The sequence below is a fragment of the Sorghum bicolor genome, chromosome 1 (assembly GCF_000003195.3).
Source record: "Sorghum bicolor cultivar BTx623 chromosome 1, Sorghum_bicolor_NCBIv3, whole genome shotgun sequence".
In the NCBI taxonomy this organism is placed as follows: domain Eukaryota; kingdom Viridiplantae; phylum Streptophyta; class Magnoliopsida; order Poales; family Poaceae; genus Sorghum; species Sorghum bicolor.
Genome location: NC_012870.2, coordinates 70,930,129 through 70,934,998, shown reverse-complemented (window position 1 = coordinate 70,934,998; position 4,870 = coordinate 70,930,129). Strand labels below are relative to the sequence as shown.

Genomic DNA, 4,870 nt, shown 5'->3' with positions numbered 1-4,870 from the left:
TATTATATTTCAAGTGCTTGAATTTTAAAGATGATTTTAGGCAACGGTCTAAGGCAATTAAAATGACAACCAAAATGAGACATTTTTTTCCTATAGCCAAAGAATAACAAAATTACCTATTGCTTGAGCAACTACAAAAAATCAGGCACCTAAAATATAGGACAATATGAAAGTAAATACATCCTCTCTGGGTGCGCCAAATCACGGGTGGGATCACCGTTCCCGCCGTTGTCGAGTACCTAAGATTGCGGGATCTCCTGTCCACAGTAACCTTAGGCACAGGTGAAGACAAGCTCATTTGGCGCTGGACAGCAGACGGGCTCTATTCTTCCAAGTCAGCCTACCGTGCACTACTTGCGGCTTCTAGCTCGGTCTATGGCTACCCGCTGATCTGGGGAACTTGGGCACCTCTATGCGTCAAAATCTTCCTATGGCTCGCCATCAGGAGACGCCACTGTACGGCTGATAGAAGACGCCGACACGGGTTGGAGGCAGCAGACCGGTGCTACCTATGTGACCAGGAGCCCGAGACCATCGACCACATCATCGCCTCCTGCTCGTTCTCGCGGCAAATCTGGTGGCCATCTTGGCCACTCTTGGTACCGATGCGTCGCAGATCAGAGCCGATAACTGGATGGCATGGTGGGAGAGCTGGAGGCACAGATGACAGGGAGAAAAGCGGAAAGGAGCTGACACTTTATTCGTCTTGGTAGCTTGGGAGATATGGAAAGAACGCAATGTGCGCTGCTTTAGGGGCTCCCCGGCCACAGTCAGCTTTGTTGACCATCAAGATCTCCGGAGATCTCTGGATAGATGCCGGTGCTCGGAACTTAGGTTGTTTAGTTCGGGAGTAGTTAGCATGTCGTGTTGTGAGGAGGGCATTGTTCTTGTACCACCTGTCAAACCTCCGCCGCCAGCGCCACGGCGCTTTTGTAAAAAACTTGCTTCTACTTAATACAAAGATACGCAAACCTTTTGCGTATTCGAGGAAAAAAACAAAGGATATATACGTCCTTGTGTGCAGTAAGATATCAATATACTCAAAAGTATCTACACATGTAGGAACGGTGATTGACCTAAACCAAATATTTATACAGATTTCTTTCCCCACGAGTACGACAGTGGACAGACATCTCAATTCTCACTTTTGAACCCCCCGAAACCCTCCCTAACGGCACCATTATATTCGTGATGCTGCGTTATATTTTGATTTTTTATAGAACAGATTTTACACTTACTCAGCTTGCCCAGCCAAGCCAGGCACGTACGTCTATTTCCCACGAGCCACGACGGTACTGTATGTAGGATATCCTAGCTTCTGAAGTATAGCCACTACACTACAATTTTCTGACAGACCAATGTCCTTCGCCGGTTTCATCCTATATACTGATGAGTGATGAGACGAGAGACGAGACTCGCCGCGCCGGTGGATCCAAGGGAGAAAAGAAGTTTCTTCTGCCGGCGGGTCGTGCGGGGAGACCACGTGAGGCCAGCGCGGCTTGCCATGGCAGAATCTTGTGTGGCCGTTTTTCAATTGTTCCTCCTCGGCTGGCTGCTTGCGACGGTCAAACGCGGCACAACGTCTACGACTCTACGCCGTGGTGTTTCTATACTCCAATCCAGACAGACTCCGCGAATAGCTAAGCAGTCCGGGGTCCTTTCTGCTAGTACTGTGCTTAGTGCTAATGGCAGAAGTTTTCTGCTAGTACTGACTGACTGACTACTGTCCAAGAGAAGCAAGGGTAAATTAGTCTAAGACCTCGACCGGGCCCATTACTACACTGGCCCAAATGATGCTTACAGGGCCTTGGGCTAAAGGCTAGTGCAAGTCCGTTTCCTTTCTCTCATGTACGCCTGGAAGTTATACTGGTTTGGACTGGACTTGGGAGAAAAAAGTGACTAATAATGAGTATGTCCGGGCAAGGTTGGATCGTGCAATAGCTACAGCTGAATGGTGTAGTATGTTTCTAATGGCTTCACTGAAACATTTAATTGCTGTTAAATCAGATCACTCTCCGTTACTTTTATCTACAGAGCGAGAAATTCAAAACACAAAAAAATGCTACTAAAGGAAGGCCGTTCAGGTATGAGGTCATGTGGGAATCAAATAAAAGTTTGATGCCACTGATTTCTTGTGTGTGGAAAGATGATCTACATTGCAGCAGCATTAAAGAGTTGAACCAGAAATTAAATCGGCTAACAAGTGCCATTCAACAATGGAGTGCTACTTCTTTTTGTGCAGTAAGAAAGGAACTAAGGACTTTGAGGAAGAAAATAGAAATTATTCGGACCAATCCACAAAGAACAGGGCCTTCAAATGAAGAGAAGGAAGTAGAAGAAAAAATTATAATGCTAAGTCTGCAGGAGGAGATAATGTGGAAACAGCGCTCACGTATCCAGTGGCTCACGGAAGGGGATAACAATACAAAGTTCTTTCACCAAAAAGCTACTCGCAGACATAATAAAAATAGAATTACAAGATTAACCCGTGCTGATGGTACAATCACAGAGGTGATAGATGAAATGCAACATATGACAAGAGATTTTTATAGAAATCTGTACTCTTCTGAGGGTACCTCAAATATGGAGCAAGTTCTATGTCATGTGCCAAGAAAGGTAACTGATGAGATGAATACATTTTTATGCAGACCATTTACAGAGAAAGAGGTTAAAGAAGCTTTATTTCAAATGTCCCCTTTAAAGGCTCCAGGACCAGATGGATACCCAGCCTATTTTTTTCAGAGGAATTGGGATATATGTGGGCAAGATATTACAAGGACAGTGCTTCAGGTGCTCAACGGGGATGAATTACCAGAAGAAATTAACAGTACATTCATTGTTCTAATCCCGAAGGTGGCAAATCCAATCTCGATGGGGCAATTTAGACCGATCAGTCTTTGTAATGTGGTTTATAAAATCATTTCTAAGGCATTGGCTAATCGGCTAAAGTTAGTCCTCCCTAAAATCATTTCCGAAGAGCAGTCTGCATTTGTCCCTGGTAGGATAATTTCTGATAATATAATTGCTGCATATGAATGCCTACATTTTATGCGAACAAATGGCACAAAGAGGAATGGCTATTGTGCTCTCAAACTTGATATGTCTAAGGCTTATGATCGAGTGGAGTGGCCATATTTATTTGCCATCATGGAGAGGTTGGGATTCAGTAAGAAATGGATTGATGTAATCATAAAATGTGTAACCTCAGTATCTTTCTCAGTTCTTTTCAATGGAGAAATATTAGAACAGTTCAAACCATCCAGAGGAATTAGACAAGGTGATCCAATTTCTCCATACTTGTTCCTTATTTGTGCTGAAGGCTTATCATGTATTCTAAATAGCAATAGCAATCAGGAGAGGGGAATTACATTAGCTAAGAATGCTCCAAGAATCAGCCATTTACTTTTTGCAGATGATAGCATTTTATTCTTCAAAGCGAATGTAAGAGCGGCAGAAATAATTGATTCACTTCTTGCTGCTTATAGTGATGCATCTGGACAACGAATCAACTACGACAAGTCATCAATTTATTTTAGCAAAAAATGCAGCAATACATTAAAGGAGGAGATAAAAAAGAAGATATGTGTGAATAATGAGGCACTGACTGAACGCTATTTAGGATTGCCAACTGATGTGGGTAGGTCAAAAAATGGTGCTTTTAAATATTTAAAAGACCAGATATGGAATAAGGTGCAGGGATGGATGGAACAATGCCTCTCAGCTGGCGGCAAAGAAGTGTTGATTAAAGCTGTAGTCCAAGCAGTACCTACTTATTCCATGAGTTGTTTCAGACTACCAAGGGGACTATGTCAAGCTATTAATGCAATGATTCGAAAATTTTGGTGGGGTAGCAAGGAAGGGAAAAGGAAAAATTGCTGGGTATCATGGGAAGAAATGACTCAGCCTAAATACCTTGGTGGGCTGGGATTCAGGGATATAGAGCTCTTTAACTTGGCTCTTCTTGCTCGGCAGGCTTGGAGGATTATGCAAAATTCAAAATCCTTGAGTGCTAGGCTATTGAAAGCATTATATTTTCCTGATAAACATTTTCTTGATGCAGTCTTGGGAAGTAGACCGTCACAAATTTGGAGAGCTATACTTGATGGACGGGACGTTCTTGAGCAAGGATTGATCAAAAGAATTGGGAATGGTAAAAGTACAGATATTTGGAAACATAATTGGCTCCCAAGAGATGGTGGGTTGCGGCCAATTGAATCAAAGCTATCAAACCCACCCAGATGTGTTAGTGAATTAATAGATGGAATAACTATGCAATGGAGGCAAGATGTGATTCAAAAGTACTTTTATGATATGGATGCTCAGGTAATAAAAAATATTCCTTTGAGTTCTTGTTGGCAAGATGATTTTTGGGCATGGCACTACGAAAGATGTGGTATATTCTCAGTTAAATCTGCTTACAGAATGCTTGTCCACCGTAGGAATCAAATACAAGATTGGCTTGATGGCAAAGTAGAGAGCTCGGACACTGAAGGAGCTAAAAAAAGATGGAAATTATTCTAGAAGGTCAAGGTACCATCAAAAATTCATATCTTTGCTTGGAGATTGGCCCATAATTCTTTAAGTACCGGTGAAGTTCTTAAAGAAAGGTCAATGAGTGAACATAGTGGATGCAAGTTATGTTGTGCTATTATTGACTCGTGGCGCCATGCTCTTTTCTATTGTACAATGTCAAGATGTGTTTGGACTCTAGTAGATGAGGATCTCATTGACCATATTGCTGCAACTGAGATTAATAATACAAAGATGTGGCTGTTTTTTATGCAGGAAACTTTATCGGCAAAAGAATTTCAGAAACTTCTAATCATATGTTGGGCAATCTGGAGGGCACGAAGAATGGCATTACATGAGG

The 4,870-nt window shown here is 42.4% G+C and overlaps 1 long non-coding RNA gene across 1 annotated transcript; it reads left to right on the top strand.

Annotated features, from left to right (window-relative positions):
- LOC110434644 lies at nucleotides 4,243-4,870 on the top strand. The gene is made up of 3 exons (XR_002452256.1): nucleotides 4,243-4,323; nucleotides 4,440-4,530; nucleotides 4,786-4,870. It is a non-coding gene; the product is annotated as an uncharacterized LOC110434644 (long non-coding RNA).